The sequence below is a fragment of the Falco biarmicus genome, chromosome 3 (genome assembly GCF_023638135.1).
Source record: "Falco biarmicus isolate bFalBia1 chromosome 3, bFalBia1.pri, whole genome shotgun sequence".
NCBI classification, from domain to species: domain Eukaryota; kingdom Metazoa; phylum Chordata; class Aves; order Falconiformes; family Falconidae; genus Falco; species Falco biarmicus.
In genome coordinates, this window is record NC_079290.1 from 33,321,645 (window position 1) to 33,347,831 (window position 26,187).

At 38.7% G+C, this 26,187-nt stretch overlaps 1 long non-coding RNA gene across 9 annotated transcripts in view; it reads left to right on the top strand.

Moving 5' to 3' along the window:
• Window positions 1–21,353, top strand: part of LOC130146498 (uncharacterized) — a 53,812-nt gene extending 32,459 nt beyond the window's left edge. For 6 of the 9 annotated variants that reach the window (XR_008820932.1, XR_008820934.1, XR_008820926.1 and 3 more), the window contains one exon: window positions 942–18,003. This is a non-coding gene — a long non-coding RNA (uncharacterized LOC130146498). Of the gene's footprint in view, window positions 1–941; window positions 18,004–20,006 lie in introns of those variants that run through there. The other 3 variants (XR_008820930.1, XR_008820928.1, XR_008820927.1) reach the window with 3 other exon arrangements.
• The last annotated feature ends 4,834 nt before the right edge of the window (window positions 21,354–26,187 follow it).

Genomic DNA, 26,187 nt, shown 5'->3' on the forward strand with positions numbered 1-26,187 from the left:
TGTATATCTGTAATCAAGGACACTTTTTACCACTTTCTTCTGTTAGCAAGAAAGGAAGATTTATGTTTCATGTATGTTTTTTCCTTATTTACAGTCAACATAATTTGCTGGTAGGTGTCCCGTGTAGGTCAAATGCCTGAAGGCACTCATGTCAAGGTCTAAAACCATTATCAAACGACCAGCGGACTCTGGAGAGAAAAAGCTGTCACAGTATGCCATAAACCTACGCAACTTTAAATGATGCATTCATACATGGTATGTGATTTTTGTTACAATGTCGCAGAGACAGAAATCCCTCTTTGCAAAATATAATCAAGATATTGCACATGAAAACACAATGCTTCACCATGCACTTTCAGGAAATAGAGTTCATCTTTATAAAACAGAGATGTCCATAGTTAAAGGATATCATAGATGAAATTTTAGATTTAGTTAAGATGACGGGCTAGGACAGGAATACAAACAAACTTTCCTATCACTAAATGTTTATGAAATCACAACTCATCATCTGAACAGCAATTGGCTCACTTCTTACACTATCTGCGTAGACATTTAGGTCCTGGAATGTGAGATGGTTTTGCATTTCAAGTTAAACAAGATACTTGCAGAGCGGATATAGCAGGAGTAAGTTCAAGCTAGTATAAACTGGTGTCACCTATCTTTTGAAGCACACGAACATGAAGCAGGGGAAAACATGGAGGAGTGCTAAACAGGAAATGTAGGTAAACTCCTTATTATCATGCTGTGCTCCACCCCAGCACAAGAGTATCACTGTTGTGCACAGAACATTGGTGAAAGCTTTTACTGTTTTCTCCTGCTTTGCTTCTATAGATACACAATTCCCTATTACTCCATTCAGTGCCCATAAACTCTATAATTTTTACTTTTCTTTATTGGCACTGCTCTTGTTCTGGACTCAGTTATCTTCTTTTCTTGACCAGCTCTGCAGTCTTCTATTATCATCTGTCCCACATTAACCTGTGTGAGACTTTACTGGGATAAGAGCACCTGAAGGGGCTTTGGCTTCTGTGTTGTCTTACCACTCACTGCTACAACATAGGAATATACATGAAGACTCCTTCTTTTTACACAGGTAAAGACAAAACTCCCAAAAAAGTAATATTTATACTTTTTGCATTACAGTGACACATCTCAGATTCTCTTAAACAGAAAATGTGAATGTTTTTGTGGGAGTGACAAATCTGCTATTCAGCCCAAGAAATGAAACAGTAAAGCTAGTACTAACAAAACTGTTTCATGATGGTGACATAACACATAAGCAACCCATGAATAATTTATTTTTGTGGGCCTGCTAATCCAGGTGCTGACAAATTGTCTCCAGTATTTCTGTCACTTAACAGTATCCTTAGACTGCTTTTAATTATAGACTTCATCACCTACCATGGAAGTACAAGGGGCTGAAGCATATCTCCTTCATTCCCTAATTTCTGCTTCTGACATCCTTGTGGAAGTTGCTTCTCGAAAACCTTCTCTTCTGTATTTGGCTGTTATAAGACTTGTGTGTGGACATTAACCTCCATCCCTGACGCCTTGTGAATTTGGGTCCCGTCTGGAATCCTGGCAGCCGGCTACCTGTCAGCGATTTAATGGAAGGATCTTGACGTCATCAGTTTCAAGCTCTCTGAGCAGGAAAATGAGATGGGGGTTTCATATTTCAAAGAACAACAGAGCTCAGGGATGGTTTTTTAAATCGAAATTCTGGCTGCAGGAGTCATTAAATATAGTTCTGCTTCTCTTCTAGACTGTGAGATCAAACAGCACAGGCAATAGCAGGAATATTTGCTCACTTACATGTGCAATTTTTGCAGATTGGTTGGCTTCACTCTGAAACTTACTATAAAAAGGACATAAAAATATCTTTCACATGTCTGGATTTGTGCTGAAAAAATCCCGTACTAAAACGTTTTTTTTTTTTCCTCCAAAGTGTTTGAACTTTTTCTTCGTTGATATTCAAGTTTAAAACTTGTTTTTCTGGAGTCTGTTGATAGCTGATTGGAGAAAGTACATAGTTTGAAATTAACTCACTTTTGACTAGGTGAACAGTATTTGATTTGAAGGATCTGGTATGAAAATCATTAATTTTCACCATAATCCAGCCTTGTAATGCTGAAAGAACTCATAAAATGTCATGGCTAATTTAGTTGCCTCCAAGACTATAATCCAGAAATCTTGTCTCCATGCTCACCATGCTCACTATAGAAGCAAAATTTTCACTAAATTCATCAAACTAGGGAACAATGTCTTTCACCTTAGGATTGAGATCATATAACAAAAATAAGTGCCCTATTCATGACCTATAAAAGGGACAGGGTTTATATCCAATTTATCACATCTCAGATTCACAAACCCCAAAATATGGAATCAGCCAGTTTAATGCAGTAGGGTACTGAAACAGAAATTCAAGTTGTGGTGTGTTGGGTTTTTTTTAGGGTGCTTAACCAGGAGTATATGTGCATGTGTAATCTCCAGTTATTGTGTCTGGACAATGCTGATTTGTTGCAGTAAGAAATGTGGAGTATTTGGAAACAATTTCATTAATTAAACAAAAGGCTGTCTTAATGTAGGTTAATGTATTACATTTAAGGAGTTTATTTCAAAATCATACTCTTTACATGTATTGAGTAGCCAAAGTAAGAAAGAAATAGAATTGTTTATTAATATAAAATACCAAATTAATTTCTTTTACTTCCTGGGAGTTTTAAAGTAATAAATTCAGAATGTTTCTGAATAATCAGGATTTATACATGTTTACACCATTATTTCTTCACTTTAAGACATTATTTATTGTGTTTTCAATAAAAAGAAACCTCCAAGCTAATGGAACGCTGAATTTTTTCTCTGTAGATGACAGAAATAATCTGAACATGAATGTGGAAATATTAAAAAATGCAAGATATGCATCACTTGCATAAAATATATCAAAAGAATCTGCAAATTTTTGAGACACAGGACTCTCAAATCTGAAGGACAACTTTGGGATATACCAAAATAGAAGACTTATAATAAATATGTATGGGATCCAGTCAGAAACATGCAGAATCATGTCATCACAGTACAGACCCTGAAAGGCTGCCTACTGTACTGCACAAAGCAAATTTCTGGATCATAAGAATTCATCAGCACATTGGGGAGTCTCACTGAATCCTTTGGAACAGGCAATTGCAAGGACCCTTGCAATGAAGGCTCATGGAACTGTTTATTCTAGGACTGACTGTCCTTTTTCAGAGGTTTGATTCTCCATGTGAGTCCTACTCCATGAAAAGTCCCCATGATTTTTTTTTCTAGGCAACATTGTGTGTTTGAGCAACAGCTGACATCTAGAAAAAGAGAGTATATTAAATCCTAGTGTAAGTACTTCTAACAAAGTTGTGTTGCTCTTTAGGTGAAGCTGGTATTTTGGTATTGCTAGTCCTTTGCGCCTTTTCACAAATAAATGGAATCATAGAAACAAAGAATCATAGAATCATAGATTGGGTTGGGTTGGAAGGGATGATCCATGAGCAGGGACATCTTCAACTAGACCAGGTTGCTCAAAGCCCTAGCCAACCTGACCTTGAACACTTCCAGGGACTGGGCACCCACAGCTTCTCTGGGCGTCTAGTTCCAGTGCTTCACCACTGTCATTGTAAAGAATTTATTCCTTATATCCAATCCAAATTTACCCTCTTTCAGTTTAAAACCATTGCCCCTTGTGCTGTCACTACAGGATCTGGCAAGAAGTCTTTCTTCATCTTATAAGCCCCCTCTAAATATTGAAAGGCTGTGTTAAGGTCTCCCCAGAGCCTTCTTTTCTTCAGGCTAAACTTAGAGGCTTAAATACCCTCTAGAAAGTTCAAAAAAGTCCTCCTACTATATTTCAGCATAGAAATGATAGAAAACCTTGGCTTGCTGCACTGCACAGAACTGTGGGATGAGCTTCCTAGAAATAAGAGACATACATGGCCAAGGACAGCAGATCCAAGTCACTTGAATCTCAGATGCCTCCTCACCCTCACAGCATGACTCATTCGAGGTTAGGCTAGCTTTAGAGGAGCAATTCAAGTGAGAAGTTAAGCCTCTGCAACGGAAATGTACATGTAGAAAAACTCCTAAAGAAAATTGCAAAGTTCAATGATTTCAAGAACTACCCATAAGAAAACCAGTATTTCTACAGTGTCAGAATTTTCTATTAAAAATCTAGAGTTTAATAAATCCTAAACCTGATTTCTGATGTGAGCCCTCACATTCTTTTGAGCTCAAGGTTCACTGAACCATTTGTGTGAAGAGGGGGGGGGCAGAGCTGAGTTTTGCCAACTCTAAGCCTTTAAAAATGGGCTTCTAAAAGTGCTGAACGACCTGCTAGGGAGTAGTTAGCAGGTCCTATTGTTCTTTGTAGTCCTTTGGAATTAATGCATAATAAAAACTCTCTTTCTGAGATTGTGTGTAGCAGCTGGATAGAAGATGAGAGCTGCTACTGGAGCAAGGCCATCTATACAGTGTGAGAAAGTAGACTTGGCAAAGGGCTCTGGCTGTACCAAGTGGGTCCCACTGGCAGATGAAACTTTAGGAAGCTGAGTTATCTTATTATGCATCTGTTCTAGTTTATCAAGGCACTCAGGGCATTGGTTGGTCTGACAGACCTCTTGGATTCAAGCTAAATTACACCCCATGCCAGCACTGTATATGCTGAAATAATAGTTCTTCTATTATGAGATTATTATGAGATTTAAATTTATACATTATTAGAATTTGTTTTTCAGATAATGTTGCTGTTTTAATGGGTTCACTGAGTACTTCTCATTTACTTTTCTAGTCTTAAACATAATTATACAGCACAAACAATAAGAATGGCATTGATAATGAAAGCTTTGCAGTACTTACTGTCCAAAAATTTTTACATTTTGAGAAGGTACTGCTTCTAATGAAATTTTTACAGCGTGATTTATTTTTTTTTAATGTTCTCGCTGTATTTTAAAGCTTAATAGGTTTATTTTCTGAGTCAATAATCCACTTTTGCACTTCCTGTGGGGTCGTGTACTAAGTAAACCTATTTGCATTAAAGATGGTGACATTTTAACAGTGATTGGCTGCAAGATTTGTTCAGTACTTTTGCCAAGCAGCAGTATGCGCAGCTAGAAGAATTCTTGAAAATACCTTGTAAAATTTTTCTTTTGGTGCCATGGGCACCTCTCCAGATATTCTTTCCACTGTTCTCTTGCAGCCTGAAGCAACTCTATTGGTTTGTAGCCTAGCCTTGTTTGTTTGTCAAGACATCCTTGCAGCTATAGAATGATTGCAGAGGTGAAGTTTGCATGCCTGGACACTGCTACTCCTCCTACCAGCCTAATTCTTCACCATAGCAGTTACATCCCTCAAGACTGATTACAGAGCACTGGAACCCCCTCAGTCCATCTAAATACATACCTTTGCTGTGGCCTTTCGGACCCTGAATCCCCTGGGCTGTTCCCTGCTAAGTGAGTAGTTCCAGTTGTTCTAATGCACATCACTGTGCGGCCCAATGTACAGGGCATTTTCAAAACATCAACTCATGCATGTTGCACAGTGTTAGAAAGAGCCAAGGGTCAATTACACTCCTGGCTGCTCTGTATATTGTTTTGGCTGTGGCCAGGATCATTTCTGGCCTCACTGTTTCCTGGGAGTGAAAGGGATTCACCAATATGCATGTCAGGGTGAGCTGCCAAAAGAACATTAACGGGTGTTGAAGCAGTGCCAGGGAGCATGGACATGAGCCAGGGGGTCAGCTGGCAAGGACGGGACCCCCCACGTACAGTGTATAAGGACTTCCATGTGCAAGCCTGAAAAGAGAGCAGGAAGAGGTGAAGGAGACTCATCAAACCAAGAACAGGCGACAGTGCTCAGGAAAAATAGCATCAGCAAAAGGGAGCAGTGCTCACTAGACTTAAGTTTTTGTCAGAAAGGTCAGGAAGCAGCTGGTAGCTGAAAAGGAACAAACCACCTCCAGCACAACCCGGATGCATGGCAGGGTGTGCTTGCAAAGCAGTCATAGAGTGATGGGCATCCAAGGATGGGTAATATGACCTTTTTCCCTAACATGACCTAAGTTAATATGACCTATTACTTATTTCCTAGGGATTGTCAGGAAAATAGGTCAGCGATTTGTGGGGATGATGAATTGTCCTCTTTGGCTGCAGATAGATATGCATAGAAAGAGCTCTATTTGATGACATGAATTAATCATCAAAATTTATGGGTTTTGACAGGACATTGAAACCATAAGTACCATGAATTTGATATTTTAAAGACCGAAAATATAGGCAAGGAGAGATATTATATATGTGGATTTCTTAGAGAAGATTCATAAGTGAGTATGCAACAGACTTGGGTCTGTGGATCTTTCTTTGAACAGTGACAGGCTGACATGCATGAGATCTGTTCAAAACTAGCAGAAAGACCAGCTAGATGGGGTGAGTATTGTTAGGGAATTATTAGGGAATCTAAGACTAGGGCCAGTGGGCAATGCAAAGAAGGTGGCAGTGGAGGATAAGCCATCTGTTGGTGAGCTGGTGCATGCATTTTGTCAGATGTTACTACATATCTCAATTGGTTGTGTGGCCAGGAGTTGTTTTCTGACTGCTGAGGAAGTATCATGGCAGCTGGCAGCTGGGGTGTGAATGAACATCTTAAGATTTGTGAAGTCAGTTGCATTGAAAAGATCAAGGAGTAGCAACTGGAGACTTGAAATCTTGTTGTGTAAAAAGGACAAAAAACTGTGTGGAATTTATACTCTGAACTCTGGGGAAAATTTTAGGATAGGGCTCTGGATCTCACTGGTTTAATAAAAAGCACAAAACAAATCACACGAATAAGTATACACCCCACCAGGAAAAGGAAAAAGTCCTGCTCAGCAATGCAATCATGTTTAGAAGATCAAGACGTATGGGGATAATGAGACATGCCAAAAGTCAGTCTAGCCAGACTTTGTAAAGGAAATTAAACAAATAGCAAAAGGATATTCAGCTGTATAAATAAAAAGAACACAGGAAAGCATAAGTGAGTTCACTACACAATAATGACAGGGCAGAGACTAAAGCTAATCTAGCCATGTCCCCAAAAGTAAATGAACACAAATACAAACTGATGTCCTTGGAGCTTAATAAGAGGAGTTTCTTCTGTAGGCTGGAGTTCATTAGTTGTCATTGGTAGAAGAGTAAAACTACCTTATACTATGGTCCACAATAGTTAATAGAAGTCTTGCATGAACTCCAATGAGGTTGTCACGTTAAGAAGGGGGGATTCCTCGAACCCTTTATATTTGATCAGCCTGTCAGTTTCCCAAGAAAGATGAGACCCTTATCTCTGGCCAGCCTGTCCACTACTTGTGTCTTGACAGCCCACTGTATTGGAGAGTGATTTGAGTAACCTTTTCAGGGACCCCTGCTGACAGCATCACTGAGTCAAAACCCTTATAACAGCTACCCAAATTCCTGGACATTTATACAAAATGAACTTCAGCTAAAGATCTTTAATTATACAAAATGCAAGTTTGTGACAGAATAAGGTTCCAAGTTTGCCGGTGATAATACCCTGACTGCAAAGCAAGCAGCAAGCTTAAAACAACACACTAATAACAGCTGGCATGAGTCAGTCATAGAATAAAGTTCTTACCTGTCAGGTGTCCCTATGGGGGAGAAGACAGGTTCAGCCCATCAACTGATCCCAGAAGTTACGATGGAGCTTTCCCTAACTTCTCCCCTCCTTTGCTTACTTTTTATACTTCACAGTACATTGCATATTCATCAGACACAGGATAGTTTCTTGCTTCTAACACAAATTAGTACACATCCTCAAATAGCACTACTAAAGTTCTTCACAAACTGTGCATGCTCTCCGAGCAGGGTTTTGGTGTCTTTTGTGGGGAGCTATTTGACTTGGAGGTCACAATTTGCCACTGCCACAATTACCTTTGTCCTATTTTCCACTAATTTTCTGTTGATGTCAGTGGATTGCAACACCTTTTCAGCTGGTCTCCTCTTATAGCTAGACTTGAAGGCTTCTTTCTGTGTAACTTAGATAACGGTGTTCTTTTCACTATGTTCTTTGTCTCTCATCCTTCTAAGGCTGACTCCCTTGGTTAGGTCCCTTCATTCGTAACAGCTTTAGAGAGTGCACCAGCTTGACCTAACTTTATTCACAGATTTGTATATATTTAAACATGAAATCAGCATTTGGTAATTCGGGAGTTTAGACAACAATTCCCCCCCCCTCTGGATTTATTTCAGTCCAGGACCAGTTCATTTTCTTTACATGTAGGTGGAACTTGAGCGACTCTAGTCATACATATTGTTGTTACTGACTGGTATCACCTGCCCAGTGACGTGTGGTAGAACCTCGGAGGCAGGTAACTTTGAGATGGAGGTAAGCATTGGTATTACAATGAGATTATTTCACCTGAGGAAAGTAATTTTGCCACAGTGGTTGGCTGAGCAGCAAACATCTCATAGATTCTTCACATGACAATGTGCAGCTTCACTATGCAGCTTATCTATGCAGCTCATCAGCTGTGGTGCCATCAAGTTCCCGTTCCAGCAGGGAGTACAACAGACCCTGGCCACAGTCTGCTCCACTCCACCCTCCGTTACCCCTATCAGCATGTGCTGAGCTGGCAGGGTGTGCTGCTTAGGGAGCCGCGGTAAAGTAGATTCCGTGTGTGCCAGCCATCCTGAAAGTGATAGCTGTATTTTACCCTAAAAAAAGCCTTCTGTAATACTATGCCTCTATTAGGTCCCAGTTTTCCCAAATTGCCCCCCCCAAGTAATTTTCCCACAGAGGTGAGTGTCAATCATTCATAACTAATTTTTCAGCAGCACACATATAGAGCTGAGTGATATTGATATGAAAAGCCATCATCAGGTCTACAGATAAATGGCTCAATTGCAATTGTGTGAAAAGAATAGAAGCAGTGGGATTGAGGGGTGTTGATTCCGTGTGTATTGCAGCTTTGATATATCATGTGAACTACAGCTATTTAGGCAGTGGATGAACAAATTACCAGTAGCAATGTACGTAACATGTACATCCTGGGCTTGGATCTCTACTTTCACCTCTGGTTGCCGTTATCTGACAATGCTGTTGCATGGCATATAGAGATGCCAGGATAGACAAAGGGTTCTTATTTACCAAATTTGTACTATTTTACAGGGGGTGACAGTAATGAGTTTTCCAATATCCAGAGACAAATAGGTCTGAAATATTAGATATTTCACTTAGACTGTGCTTGCTAATTCCCTCCTGCAGTTTTTCAATTGCATATACTGAACTGACACAGTCAAGTTTGATCTCTTGTAGCACACTTTTTGCAGCAGCAGTTTTCAATGCTGAATCACTTCCCTTTCCTGTAGGTAGTTTGAACTGAGCATTGCAAAAATTGACGTGGTGGTTCCTCTTTCCTGGGCTTAGGGAAACTGCCGTATTGTTATAGGGAAGAGAAGGTAAACAATACTTTGAAAATTTTTGTAATACCTCTTTATGAAGATGATTTACTACCTTCAATACATAAGCTCCTACACATTGAATCAATGCAGAGGTCCCAATGTACTGGACTGTTTCCTCACACAAAAAAGCCTGAGTCTCAAAACCTGATCTAAAAACTGTTAATTAGGAAATTTCTTCCATATATACTAGCTGATTTTTTTTTTTTGTCTTACAAGAGCTTGGAATGAATCAGACATATAAAGTGTGGGGAAGAAAAAATATAATTTCCAGTTCTCAGATGGATTTATTGGAATATAAAGTGTTTAAATAATTGCCTGAGGCTGCACTAGTCGATTTGTTCCACCGGGAAGAGTTTGTGTCCAGCCCAGGATCCTAGGCCCACAAGCACATCCCTTCACTCAAAGTGGTGTTTTTAATTCAGAATAGTTGACTCTGGTAGTATAGGTTAATCACAAATAAAGCACCAACACAAGCACCAAAATGTCACTTTAAAGCCTGCAGTCTTCTGTTAGTATCCAGCTGTTCCAACAGTGGATTATAGGAAGGACAAAGAAAGACTCTCACAATTCTTTGGAAAACAATCCTTAGAGTACTTCAGCTTAATACTGTGCAAAGGTACTCCCTCAGTTGCCTGAGTGCAATGAAAATAAAGATGGTATAAATGAAGCCACAGCAGCTTGAATATGATTTCAAAGCCTGGGTAGCTCTCATTCGAGGAAGTCTAACTTGAAACAGGTAAACTAAATAGCTCTGGTAAGTCTTCAATACAGATTTATGCACCTGAGAATCTGAAGATTGAACTCAGATATTTTGAGACTCAACTGCAATACTTTATCCATAAGAAATATCCCTTTCTTTCCAATAATGGAAAATTCTAGTCTTGGATAGGGAAGGACTTACGTGATAAGATGTCTAGCTGAGTGTTTGCAGTAAAATTTACACATCTAGCATAAACAAAATATTTATCATGATTTAAAATTTTAATTGCATTATATATAAAATATTGAGTCCTAAGACATATTGATGTCTTAAGAAAAACAGAACATACAATAATACTAGAAAGTAAGATCATTCCAAAGATGTCCTTTTTTTGTGTTTTTAAGGTGGTTAATATTAATTTGAATTTATTTAGGTGGGTTTTTTGGGTAGTCAGACACTTTTTCTCTGAATATTGAAAGTTTCTGACAATAAAAAACAAAATTAAAAGCTTTGGTAAAATTAAGATTGTTATGTAATGGCCATTATGGTGTACGCTGTTTGTCCTAAAATGTGATCAAATATTGCTTACAGCTATGAATAATTTTTAAAAAAACGGTTGTTGTTAACTTGAATAAAAAACTTGTTGATTTAAGACAGTCAGACCAACATTGACTTGATGAGTCCTGTCAGTGCTTTTGGAGATAAATTTCCTTCCAGTGGTGTACAAAATTTATAAACTTTTTTTCTAGTACTAAAATGTTGTCTAGATTATATGGACCTAGCACTTAATTTTTTTTACATTTACGAGGGTCACTTTGTACTGCTGCTTCATGCAGATTGTTCCTACTTAGCTTAATGGTCTCTTTCTTTTTTCACTCCTGACCTCTTGAGTCTACTGCTGTTTGTAAAATCTTTTCTGTAATCACCATTTAGCAACCATTATTTAGTGACCATTTTTATTGATTTTTTATAACTGTGTATATCACTGGAAGAAATGTTTAATGAAATAAAATTAATTCCTATCTTAGGGCAGTGTTAACAGAGAGAACTTTCACAGGAATGTATTTCACTTTGAAAAAAATAAAGGTTTAATAGCCTATCTGAACACCACCTCCCCCCCAATAAAATGCTCTTCTACTTATAATCCCCCTTGATTCTTTGATCTGTTAACTCTTTTGTGTTGTTTTTATTTAAAAGTCAAGACTAGTGCTGAGACAAATATTTTTAAGTCAAAAATAAGGCTAGGGCTGGTTAAAAGGGCTGTTTTTTTCCTCATTTGTGGAGGAATGGGACGGCTGAAACCTGCAGCAGTGTATGTTAATTTCTGCATTTCATCTTGCATTTTTAGTGCAGAGCAAGGGACAAAGGTAGGTTCGTCTCTGCTCTCTTTCACAGAAATCCTCATTAGAGTCTGTGTTTTCAGACAGTGAAACCCCTGGCCACGTGAAACCATAACCTTCATTCTTTCTGTTGAATGTTGACCTGTCCACCTTGGGCAGATGAACTATACCTACCTCACAGCTTGTATAACTTTCTGTCCATTTTTGTCATACTTCAGCAAACTCTGCACCTGTGCTTCTGTGTTGTACTTTCTAGTTCAATATACGCTGAGTGTAACAGAACCATAACGGGGATTTAAACTGAAAAGTTTGCAAGGAATGGTAACATCATATTTTCTATTCCTCAGCAATGAATGGGGAGAGGCTAAACACGAATAATGGTTTATAGTATAAAACACCTGTTAGCAGCTGGTGCTCTGCCTTGAATCTGCAGCCTGGCAATGCTGACAGATTACCTTTTTGTGTTGCTTGGTGCCCATCAACTTGCTGCAACTAGCTGTACTTCAGGCACCGTGCGTGTTTACACTGAGAAATAAATACTTTAACACCTGCATGTTAGAAATATAGAGACACATTCATCTTCATTTTGTGACGTGATTGCCTTTTGTGTTAAGAAATCAAATACCGTTAGCTATGTTTCAAGAAAAGGAATTGGAAGTACCTCCAACTCACACACTTATCTCACTTTCATGATTTGCTGTCACTGTAGAGACAAGCATTGCTTCAAACAAGTGATCCACCTGCCAGAGTATAACACTTTGTATAGCTAAAATTTCACCTCTAGATGACAGACTGTAAGTACATTCCCAGGGTGAGGTCATAACTGGTCAGTGGTGGGGAGGTCCACGTTCTACCCCAGCCATGGTACAGTGGCATCTCTCATCCCCTGATGTCCAACCCCGGTACTTTCTTGCACTGTTTAGCTTCTTTCAGCCACTAGCTTGAATTTTACTTAAGGCACTACTCAAACCTTTATGTAGTGTAGTTTAGTTCTTTTCGTAGTTGTTTTTTCCCCTATTTTTATTCTTCAACATTTAAATTTACTTCCTTTTCTGGGACTCTTTTTACTCATACAGCTTCTACAGCTATGCCATCTGGCTTAATGTCATTTTTCACCTGAGGTGATGCTTCAGATTAGTTCAAGAAAAGTACTTTGAGAAACTTCAAAACTTCATCTTTAGCTCTGTACTAGAAATTTGAATTCAAGTGCTTAGTTTTTTACTTTGGCTCCACAGCCTTCAAAGAAGAACCCATTCAACTTGTGATTTGTACTGGGTTTGCATGGCAATGTTTTGGTAGTGGGGGGGCTACAGGAGTGGCTGCTGTGAGAAGCTGCCAGAAGCTTCCCTGTGTTCGACAGAGCCAATGCCAGCCGGCTACAGGACAGTCCTGCCACTGGCCAAGGCTGAGCCCATCAGTGATGGTGGTAGCGCCTTATGGGATAACATATTTAAGAATGGGGGGAAAACCCTGTGCAACACCAGGAGCAGCCAGAGGAGAGAGGAGTGACACCCAGGTCAGTGCAGGAGGGGCAGGGGGTGCTCCAGGGGCTGGAGCAGCTTTCTGATAAGCCATACATCAAGCCTTGGAAAGGATTGTACTTCTACAGCTAATGTCTTGGTTAAATATGTGGAAATAAGCACTCACTGAATTGACACATAATTCACCTTGTCTATATTTATACACCTTTTGGTTGATTCTTCTCTGGACAATTAGATGACCGTTTTTATTTCCACAGATGACTATTTTTATTTGTTTCCTAATTTTCTTTGGCAATTCTTATTTCCCCAGTGCAAATGAAAACACACATTGTAATGTTACTTGTCAAAAGATTTCTTGAATGCAGATGTTGGCAACATCCTGCAGAAAAGGCTAATTGAATAAAGTTGTATTGAACCGCTGTGAGAAAGAAAATCGTGTAAATACATAAATGAGAATATATTACACCACTAATATTCAGGTACCACAAAAATATTTAATGTTGTAGCAAAGTATTTGAAATACGTCATGGGACACTTACCAAAAGTTTGCTTGGCAATGAACAAGCACAAAGACAGACAATTAAACTTGCATGCTCATTCAAATGGTTATAAAATTAGGTCTTCTGAATGTTCAACTGTGGAAACATACTTTATATTTCACTACAGATAATACGAAATTAATCTTAAGAGACACACCAAAGTTATATGGATGCACGTGATCTGTTTGGACGAAATAATGACTTGATAGTGAAGAATACATGTATGGGTTATACTCCTGATTCTGGAACAACTATGCATGTTATTCTACCATTTCCTCCCCTCCCCACCCCCCCACCCCCCCCTTGCCCATAATTCCCTGGATTTCAATGGAATGACTTGCAGAAAAAAAAGTTTTCACTGAACCTGAGGAACTATATCAGATGTTGGGTTGGAATTTCTCTTAGCTTCAGACTGTTAGACTTTAAAATAGTAATAACTTTCTTCCTTATTTTTGTTAAGATAGAACACAACTTTTTAAAGTGATAAATTCTTTCAGAATTACTGGTTTTATGCAATACCATACCAAAAGGTGCAAATTGTTTAGATAGTACTTGTAAAAATAGACTGTATGTTATGTAAAGATTCATATATGACTTTTAAGTGAGGTTTTGGTTTTCTTTTGCTTGGCAGATTATCCCAGCTCTGAAGAATATCTAGAGCTTCTGGTTTTGTAGCATTCAGACAATCAGTGAGCCAGACTCGTCTCACTTTACCAAAAGATGTTTTGATCAATTTCTGTACGAACATTTGTCTTCATATAACTTGAGTATGGCATGAACACCACCACATGACTGGAACAAAATAAGGAATACTTACAAACTAGCTTATGTGAATTATATATTGGAAAAAAAAAAAGAGTAAAGGTGTTGTGATAAAGAGAGAGGAGGTGGAGGATAATGACAACAGTCCTGGAAGTCTTTGCACAAAAAGAGGCCCCTGTATCCAACTTGGCTAGCAAAAAAATGAGAAGCACTAGAGATGAGTCATCCAGCTTTCTCTACAGGCTTGGCTTCTGCACATGCGTAGGCATGAGTGCGCGTTTGTGACACATGCAGAACAATCTACCTCACACTGTGGGTCTGACTATGACAGCAGCCGCTGAATGTGCTCCAAGACTGAACATCAGCGAAGAAAAGTTATTTTATCTGGTCTATATGTAAGGCTCATAGTGACATCCTGAAAGGTGTTAAACAATGTGAAAGCTGTCAATGGTAAGCCCGTCAAACCCAGAATGAGTTATAAATTTTTCAGTGAAATAGAAGTGTTCCATTTTTTTATTTCTGTCAAGTCTGGGGCAAGAGTATACTGGTTTGGGGGACGTCTTCAGTGAAATGAATGTAGTTGTTAAAAATCTGATGCTTTCCTTTTGAATCAAATCTTTACAAACAGACATATTTTACTTTATTAGTAATCTTGTAGTAGAAAAATAGATCAAGCTTGTAACAAGGGTCTTAAGACAGATTCTTTTTTCACTGTACTTCAGCTAAAATGTTAAGCCGTGTGTCTTTTTATAGGTTTTATAGCTGCTAGTTAAAAATACATATGCCACTCCCTGTAAACATAAGTGAGAAAAAGGAACAGTCTAAAAAGTGCTTTATGGCTACAGATCCTTAAATAAGTGACATTTAACACTACCAAAAAAAAAAAAAAAAGAAAAAAAAAAGAGAAAAAAGAACAAAGAAGAGGGCCAATTTCAGCTCACAGGACTGCAAAGGAAACTTGAGAAACTGCCAGACTGCTGCACAGAGAAGAGGCAAGGGGAGGACTTACAGAGACAACACTCACCTGTGCAGAGTGTTGCACTTCAATCACCTTGCACGTAAGATCAAACACAGTCTGAGCTGAGTTCCTGGTAAGCCTCCTCCCCTGGGGGAGGGAGATCCAGTTCTTACACTTGCACTTTCAGGGGAGGAACTTGAGGAGCAAGACTTTGTTACAGTCTCTAGGTAGTGGGAGTCTAACGCCAGTGGAAGGCTTGTACTTTGGCTTGGCAAGCTGGTGTGCTGAGCGATCGTGGGTAAAGAGCCAGTCTGAAACTTTTAGCCATGTGGTTCTGACCATTTCAGGAAGAGCTTTCCTTAGAGGCATGAAAGCTTTGTTTTTATTCCATGCCATTCCGAAGTTCTCATCTACCTCACTGCAAAAGTACATACAAATTATACAGACATAAACCCAAATATATTTGGCTGAAAATAATTATTCACAGCAAATTAATTGCCATTAGAGCCATTTGGTCCAAGAAACACTTTTAAGGTTCAACAACTTTTTACATCTGGTGTGCTTACTGTCTTGAAATATTAAATAACTGATATTCATTATAATGCTACCCATAAAATGAGAACTTCACATTCCTTGTTCCCAAGGAGTTTATTTATCTAAACAAAGTGTCTGGCCACCCCTGGAAGCAGCTGGTTTCCATTCTTCATTCCACATATTCTTACAGTAAATAATTAAAGTGTAGGAGAGATGTTGTCCTCCTTCTACAGGTGAAAAACTAGGGTTCAGGGAGAGCAAATAATTAACTGAAGTAACAGATTCTGTTGCAAAACAGAGGCTTGAACTATACTCCACAGGGTCTAAAGTCTACATACTGAATTAACCATAAAATAACACATTTGTCTCTAATGAGGATAAATATATTATCATGCTATTGCCAGCTGGTACCACAATCTAAAAAAAAAAAAAAAAAAAGCAGCAAGCTAACAATTCCAGGATAAGATGCTCTGCTGAATGATTAATTTTATATTTGTACTGCTTTATCACTAGCATTTGGGTGATTTGGGTGTATATTTATTATGTGGCATTTTTAACACATCACAACTTGGTCTGAAAGGGTTTTAGCAGATTTCACAATCTCCATGAGCCAGAGAAGAGTTAATTGCATTTGTGTTATCTCTAGATAAACATTCACATCAGACTTTCAGTAGTGCAAATCTCACATTTCCAGTAACTTATTCTGGTGCTTTACTACCATTACATTACAAAGGTTTTCCAGGTATCTAACCTGAACCTTCATGCTGTCTTTTAAGATTCTCCTGTTTACTGTGAACATGAAGAGTATTTTATTCTGTCCCTTACTATAGATTATTGTAGTGATATGCATACTAGTAACTGCCATGCTCTCCCTCCAGACTCCTTTTCTTTAGGCTAAGCAACCCAAATTCATTAAATCTTTAACACCTACACACCTAACCATTCCTGCTGATCTGCTGAGGACTTCCTGCTTTTGTCCCACATCCTTCCTGAATATACTCCAGGGGACATCTCAGTGGAGACAGGTAAAGAGGAAGGACCTCACATGCGGATCAAAAGAAACTGCTCACTACAGGAGGCAATCTGTCTATCTGTCTAGCTAGCTACCTTTTTTTCCTGCCTAATATTTTTGCTGTTTTGAAAGCTAACCTGTAAATGCTGGTGCATGACAGAAAAAACTGGGGGGAGATGGGGGTTTGTGAGGGGAAAAAACTCTCTTGTGTATAATTCCCTTACAGGGCTGGGTGGGTCCTGCTCACATTTTTTATTGGCACTTAAGTCAGTGTTTGCAAAAATGCATCTTTGTTTCCAAGGCCTCAAGCAATTTGAAATTAGCCTCTGTGACTGCTAGGTCTGGAAACTAACCAAGAAAATGGTTCTTTTTAAAAATCTAATAATGAAATGGAACCTAGAGTGCCAGGAATGTTTTATACATGATACTCTGCCCTGCCGTGCTATTTATCTTCATGGCTACTATACATCGCTCTTAAGTTATACCTCTCAATGTTGCAGAGATAAATGCCTCATCACAACAGTTCATTATGTATTCTCTCTCTAGGTATACCTTCCATGAAATAGAGACGCATTACCCAAACATTGCCGATGCAAGACAATTTGGGAACAGTTGCCCGTTTTGTTAGAAAACAGCAGGCAGCAGTGGCAGAGGACATTTAGGACCAAAACCCACAGGGCCAGAGCTGAAGGCTAGAAACATCCTTACTCTAAAGGAGCTCAAACACTTGGCTCCTGCAACTTAATAATGGTCAAATAAGCCAAGGTGGGATCCTGAGCTTCACTGTTTGCTTGAAATTTTCCTCATCTCTGGTATACTGTCTGAGTCTTAGGGCTGGATTTTTTCCATAGTCTGATTAGAGTTGTCTTTTTTAATGGAGAACAATGTCAAGGAAGATACCAAGTATGTAGCAGCAGCTATTTGATGCTCCACCACAAGCTTAAAGTGTTGGGAATGGAGAGAATGAGTGATAGGTCAGAGAGCTGCAGAGACCAGACGTCTCCTGGAAGACGCGGTGTAGCTAACTCCATCAATGATATGCGGACGGAGTCAAGAAGAAGATGGACACAAGATATGGAGGATAACAAGCAGAAAGTGCAGCAATCAACTATCTTCAGGACAGCAGAGCTGAAAGTTTGTCAAGGTATAAGTATATATATGCATATCACGTTACTAATAAAGGTGAACAAAGCTTTCAAATTCACGTGATGGTGCTTGCAGATCTCCATTTTTGTTTTAGAACAAAGATATTGTCATGATGGACCAGTAAATGTTTTTTTTCTACATTTTGTAGAAAATTAATTTTGTAGAACCTCTGATCAACCTGGATATGTATGGGAGTTTAAGTGCTTGTAATCAAGTTATTACTATCTAATGGGTTCATTTTCAGGCAGCTAATCCTACAGTTTCTACATTAAGACAAAAAGGAAGTGCTTTAGCTTCAAAAATTTCAGCATATTCTAATTCCTTGAGGAAAAAAAAAAAAAAAACTAAGATAGTAAACAGACCTTAGTTTGGAGGGTAAAACTGTGCATTTAGACAATCTCACTAATTATATAGAATAGTTGTTCACTTTCATTTTAAAGGGAAAAGTACACCTGTGTTTCCATGGTATACTCAGTATAGCTCTGAGGATTTTATTTTCTATTAGCTAAAATCACTCTCCTTATTTGTAATCTGCATCAGGTTTGCCTTCTGAATTAGTACATTCACCTAACATAATTTTCACCAAATAAGGAATACATGTAATATATGATACTTAGCCATTCTGCAAGCTTTTATTTTTTTTCAGATTACAGCACTGTAACAGCTGCCAACAACTGAGCAGAAAAAGCAGAAAAAGAATGTTCATGTCAAGTATAATATGAGAAATGTTTAAAATCAAGAAGAATGTTTGAAAATGCAAAATTTTGTTGTAAAAAGCTGCATATCTTATTTGAATACTGTATTGTGTATGGGAGCAGCACAGAGGACTGAGAATTTCTGTGACAAAATGTCATCATTACTGGAGTTTATTAATATTTTTTAAATATATTTTATTGACTTTTGGGTTTTTTTTGTGATAGTGCTTTTTTTCCTGGGGATCTCAACATACTTCACAGAAACTAGTTTAGTGCTTACTTAGTACAACAATAATTTTTAAAAAAATTATTAAATGCATTTGAATCCAAGATAACTAATAAGTGAAACTTACACTGAAGGGAAATGAAAGTGGAATCCTGAACCATGTCTTACCTACAGTCCAATTCCAGTCTGTCAGATGAAAGTGTTGTCAAGACACTTGTGTTTGACTCTGTCTCCCTCTCTAGTTAGACAAAAATTACTATGGCTTTTAAAGAATAATCATTTCAAATAAAGTAACCTTTTCAGTAAATTACAAAGTGATAAGTTAATACAAACTCTTCCACTGCACAAATACGTTTGCCTTTCCTGATATCTTATTTGGAACTTTTGCCAGCATGTTCAAGATTAAGCAGAGATGATTTTTTGCTGGGTCAAAGCCTTAGAGATTATTGTGCCAGGAAAGGTCTCACTGTTTTGCTCTCTCTTTCATTTCCTATTTCTTGCTATTTTTGATAGCAGCTTCTAAATTAGTAAATATCTCACTTTAGGGAGCAAGCTATATGACCTGAAATGTATTAGGCTTTTCCAAACTGAAAATGCTGAAGTGCAGAAAGGAAAAATATATTTTATTTGAAAAGCACTATCTCAGCTCTTATCAAAGTGTAAAACCAGCAGGAAAGGTTGATATTTACAATTTACTGCCCATTTTACCACTGATCACTTTGATGCCATACTACAGGGCTCCAGCAACGGGACTAGACTGCCTAAAGAGTCAGACAGCTCTAACAGTGTGATTGCAGACCACATCAGTTCATAGGATCAAAATCTTAACACATATTGCTTTTCCTCTCACACTTCATATATCTTCATTCCCTGCAACTCCATTACAGTACTTGGAACACTTTTATCTTTCTGGTTAGAGCATCTTCTTGAGCTTAGCAGCTACTAACAGTGCAAGTAGAGCTGCTAGTCATGCTTAGCGTATGAGGATACCCCAGGCACATACATATGCCCATAGCAGACAATGCTTGATTAAATCTTTGGATAATTGGAAGGGTTTTTAGGAATCTGTACAATGTATGTCTTTTTTAAGAATGTTTCTACAATTTCATTTTTTTCCCCATTTCCATTCTCTGCATGCAGCCAACAGGAAAACAGTCCTCTTCCAAGGCAAAGAAATGCTTTGTGATGGGAACAGTTAGTAAAGATGATGCTTCCCTTTTAAATGTAGTTCATGGCATTTCTTAGTTTTCTTAATGAATTCTGCTGTGGGAAACAGCCAGAAGAAGCAGCAAAGAGAAGGGGAGAAATCTTCCTGATCACAGATCCTTAACAAGACGGAACAACACCTGAGAAGGGTTTTACAATTTCTAGCACATTTCAAATACTGTGACTCTGACATGCTTGACATCATACCATCATGGTGATTTGCTTCTGTAACTGCATGAAGAATAGGGAAGACATATTGATTTTGTCCAAATCGGATCTGCTTAATGATGTTCACTATTTTACTGCTGCATTTACCCCTGATATTCCAGCTTCTGAGTAGTTGCAATGAACTCATATTAAAACCAATGAAATGTCACAGCACTCTCCAAACTAGCCAGCTACAACAAGGTCTTTTACCACCTCATACCAGCATACATGACACTCTTCATGTCAGTCCCTCTGCTGCCTTCTCCTCATCTCACCTCTTCCAGGGAATGTGTTCTCTCTCTTTTCTCTGCTTCTTCCTCTCTCCCCTTCTTCCTCAGCTGCTCTCCCTTCACTGGCTCTCAACCACTTAACAGAACCAGCCACACCTGCACCTTACCTACATCGGCCAACTTGACAACCATGAAGCCAACCCACAGCTGTATATTATCAATGCTAATTAGCCCAGCCTCATTCCTCTACAATGAAATGTTTTCCCCCATTGCCAATTAAAAAAACCCAAACAACTACCCACAATAAAAGCAACAACAATAAAAATAATTTCTCAAAAATAAGCCACCTTCTCTTCTTTTAGAAAATGTTGTTTTCACTTTCCTTAAGTACAGATTTTTTAACCAAAATCTTACTGACCTGAAGTCAGTATAGGTGATAGTCTGCCTCAGAACAGTGAATACTTTGAAGGTCTGCATCTTGCTAACCACTGGGATTTAAAGTATTTCATTCCAATAAAGCAGGTTCATAACTGGATTATGTATGGCAAATCTATTTCTGGTTTCCTGTCTTAACAGAGATGATAATATAGAGATATTGGCAGGATAGCAGAGTTTCCATAGTGGAGAAATAGTTGAGGGCAATGACTGGGTTGACAAATATGAAAATACATCACCTAACATAATTTGATTTGATTGCTACTATCACGTTGTTGTTATTATTTAAGTTACATTCACAGATAACAGTAACCTAGATCAATGAAATTGAAATAAGTATAAAAATTAAATTTGCTTTAAACTCTTTTCTATTTCTTATGTTTTATTCAGCTTGGCCACAGGAAATAAATGGGTTGGTTTTTTTTTTTTGTTTGTTTGGTTTTGTGGTTTTTTTTTTTTTAGTTAACACTGTGGAGGTATAATATACAGCATTTATTGGAAGGAAATCTTGTGAGATAACCTAAAACTTGTACAGTTACCACCTGTAGGTATTATTAGATGCCAGGCTCAAAGTTGTAACATATTTTATAGCATATTAGCAGGTTCTTTGTTTCCTACATGTGTATCACACATATAATAAATAACTATTACTGTTTTGTGGAGAGGAAGCTCCACAAGTGGCCTGTGAGCATAGGGTGCTGTAGCAGTCCCTTCTGTGGTTACCCATGTACGTTGGTAGAGATATAAGTACTGAACAAAAGCAGGACAAAGAGTGGAAGGGTAACCAGCTGAGGAATGTGTGACTGTCCCAGGAACTGGTGAGCTCCAGAGGCCAGCAGTCCTGCTGGATCTGCAAGAACAGAGAAGCTCGGGACACCAAGGGCCGGACCAAAAGTGTGGAAAGCCACCAGCACGTATGGGCACCAGCAAGGAGCTGCATGATTTGGACCTTGTGTGGGAAGGTGGAGACTGTTGTTTGCAAAGAAAGACTACAGGGTGATGTTCATGTCTGGTGGGATGAGGGAGTCTTGGGATCTTTCTGAAGACCAGCCCAGAAGCCACTGGCACATCTGGATGAGCTGTTGCTTCTGCAGCTGGGGTTCATGCCTTAACTCCAACCAGATAATTGAGGAAATCCAAGTACTTGGAGAGTGAACTGCATAAGAAGTAAGTGAATGCACTGGGTAGAGAGATGTTTGCTATTAATAATAATGGTTTAATTATGTTAACGGTTACAGCTTAATTAATGAAAGGTGTTTTAATAGACAGTGGTTGTTATCTGTGCTTCTCCCTGACTCAATCAAGGAAATCAAGGAAAAGGAAATCTACAGCTAGTGTATATAGTAAGGTTATATAGAAGAAAGATTGGATCTAATTAGGGTAAGAATACTGAAACTCAGAGTTTTTCCTCAAGAGTTACATAGAATTCCTTCTCACAAAAGCCAAAACTGATTTTGCTGTCATTTTTGTGTGACCAAGATTTCACTTTATGCAGTCTTTTGCTATAAACAATTCTTTATCCTAAAAAAGTATAGAAATTAGATATTCAGAATTCATGAATCGTCTTAGTTCTGATCTGCTAAAAAAACCCCAACCAATAACACTGTGCCTTTTTAAAAAAATGTGATTTACCTGGCAGGGGAGAAGATGGAAAGAACGGAAAGGGGAGTAGGGATTTTTCACAATCAAGCATGAGACTAAATCAACTGTCTTGTGTAATCTGGAGATGACCCAGAAATATTATATTCTAGACGGACAGGAATTATTTAAATAATTATATCAAAATCAAGAATAATAATCTGAGACTATCAATGTTTTAAAAAATTGCCACATGACAATGCAGTTTTACCCTGGCAGCTTGTGTCTGAGGTTAGGGGTTAAAAATGAACAATTTGTTTAAGCCAACAGAATGTTACATTAGTGCCTCCATTTAAATATAATTATGGACAATTCGAGAAACTGTTTTTATTGATGAAATATAGTAAAGTAATAAAATATATACAAAAAGCAAAACTTTATTCAAACTTTTTATCTGAGATTTTGAAAAGTCATTAGAATTTTTTTGTTCTTTTGTCCTCTTGTCCTGGCAGGATAAAAATGTCTATTCATCCTGCAGATCAGCCTGGTTTGTGAAACATTTTAATAATAACAATCTGATAGAATGCTCCTCCAAATCAGCGGAAAAATAACCCTAATTTACTATTTGCTGTTGAGTGTACCCTCAGTTATGGGAACAAGAAAATGGCAATAGCTGTATGAAGTCATAGTGATATTGCATTGTAACTCACATTTTCAAAGACTGGTGTTTGGTAGGCTGGTGTCACACTTGTTTTTCTGGGGCAAAGCATAACCTGTATTCCTGCAACCTGCAGAGTCCTGGAGACTGAATAAAAATCCAGTGTCTTGAGAAGATATGCAAAGTCCTGTGTGGGTGCAGGTAAGAACATGCATACAACAGTGGTTTTGGAAAATTTCCAGGCTGTCAACATGTTTAGGAGCCTGTTCTGTCTGACTGTTTAGGGTTATTTTCTACATTATTAATAACTACCTAAACAACATAATTCTTCTAATGTTTCTTATCCCAGAATCACCAAAAACTGAGTGAAAAGTGTGCCTGCTACTTTTACTTAAAATCAGGAAATGGTATTTATTACGACACCTACTGACGGTGGTCAGTTTGTGTGGTCAATTAAGATCATTGCACACCTACAGGAACGTGCAGTAATATCTCCCTTAAAAATATTTACATTTTTTCACACCTTCATCCCCTTTTATATGCACATGCTTCATACTTATACCTGCAGGATTTGGAGGAAATTTAGTCTTCTACATATAAAAATAAAATACATATGTATAAAAACTTGGTAATACCAATGTGAAATAATGCATCCATTTCTGAAGCAGTGTTTAATTATATTTCATCTAACACACACACATACACATTAATTTAGAAATATCATTATGAAGCACAATAATCAGGAGAAAATCTCAAGACGTCATCACCTTAATATGGATGATCTTCTGATTGCTTTGTTTTCAGTTCTGATATGCTACCCTGTTGAAAATATTTATGAAGTAAGCATTATTTAATGAGAAAACTTCTAATTGTTGTGAGATGATCATAAAATATGAATAAATGCCAGAACATTAACTGCATTTGTTCTGCAGATAGGAAACTAATAGTAAATGAATTAATAGCAAAATTAGGCCATCACAGATAAGCATACACAGAGAATAATTATTTTGAAATGTGAATGCAGCTGTGTAGATCTGCAATATCCATTTCACACTCAATCTGGAGGTTTTGAAATTTCTGGTTTGCTCTGGCTTGGAAGAAAAAGAAAATACTTCTGGATTTTCTATGAAATATCTCTCAAAATTTTGCAGCTCAAGTAGAAGTTGCATGGTAATTTTGAAAATTGTATTTAGAACGGTAAAATAGACAATTTCTTAAACAAGTATAATTTCAAAGAAAGAAAAAATATGTTCTCCATATATAAATATTTAAAAGATTATTGAAACTCTTCATACCTCTTCCTCAGTATGTTTTGTTTAAAATAGCTATATTTTTAGGATAGCTTTATTTTAATGCTGTAAAGCTTTTGAAATATTTCCAGCTCTCATGAGCACACCTCCAGGGTGCCTCTGAATGCTGATTGCAGTCTTTAACTGCAAGGTCTTTACAATTCATTTTCCCACTGGAACTATACATCTTCAGCCTTTGTTACTCATCATTTCTGCCTTCTGATTTTCTGACCTTAATTTGCTTTTTGATAGCATGGTTACATAGAGGCCAGGAAAACAAAGGAAGCCTATTTGGACTTGTTGGCAGCAGCACAGAATTCCAATTTTGGGTTGATAAGTTCCAGGAGAGAACAGTCTGAAGCTGACAGATCATTTTCATGGACCCCAAATTTTTGTGGTCAGTGGATTACTGTAAGCCATCAAAACTTCTCACCATCCACTCAGTATGCATCTTCACCTTTGAATCAGAGGTGAAAGCACTGCAGTAGGGACATTGTTCCAGGGACCAGCTATGTCTGGTCTTATGCGCTTGAGTCTCTTGAGGCACTAGAAGTTTGCAGACCATGATTTGTTTCCACAATTTCCACCTATGGGTATGAGCATATTAGAGACATCCGTACCTAAGGACTAGTGACAGAAAATGCCAACCAACCTCTGAGGCTGGACTTCTCTTGCTCAGATATTGTCACACACTGGAAGAAAAGGGTCATGCTTTCTTAAACCAGGGAACACTGTTTGATAAATAAACCATGGTAAATGGGTAAAGGGGCAAGCTCAAACCTCTGCACCCCCCCAAAAAAATATATCAGCAAGTATTCTGCTAGGGAGAGTGTGTTTTAAATCTCTGGTTTGTGTTTTTCTTCTCCCTGAAGCCCTCCAAGAGCTATACTTCATCACTGTGATGGGTTTGCATGGCAAGGTTTTGGTAGCGGAAGGACTACAGGGGTGGCTTCTTTGAGAGGCTGCTAGAAACTTCCCCTATGTAATGAATGCCAGCTGTCTCCAAGATGGACCCACTTCTGGCCAAGGCCAAGCCTATCAGCAATGGTGGTAGTGTCTCTAGGAAAATGAATTTAAGGGGGAAAAAAAGTAATTGTGTAACAAATTGCAGCCAGAAGAGAAAAGTGAGAATATGTGAGCATACACCAAGATCAGTGCAGAAGCAGAGGCAGGAGGTGCCCCAGGTGCTGGAGCAGAGACTTCCTTGCAGCCCATGGTGAAGCCCACGGTGAGGCAGGCTGTCCCCCTGCAGCCCGTGGAGGTCCATGCTGGAGCAGATATCCACCTGCAGCCTGTGGAGGACCCACACCAGAGCAGGTGGGTGCCCAAAGGAGGCTGTGCCCCCACGGGCAGCCTGCACTGGAGCAGCTCCTGGCAGGGCCTGTGGCCCCATGGAGAGGAGCCCAGGCTGGGGCAGGGCTGCTGGCCGGGCTGTGACCCTGTGGGGGACCCACGCTGGAGCCGGCTGTGCCTGAAGGACGGCACCTGGTGGGGGGGACCCGTGGTGGAGTAGTGTGTAAAGAACTGCAGCCTGTGGGAAGGACCCACATTGGAGAAGTTAATGGAGGACTGTCTGCTATGGGTGGGACACCATGCTGGAGCAGGGGAAGAGTGTGAGGAGTCCTCACCCTGAGGAGGAAGAAGGAGCAACAGAGGCAACGTGTGATTGACTGACTGTAACCTCCATTCCCTGTCCCCTGCACCACTGGATAGGGAGG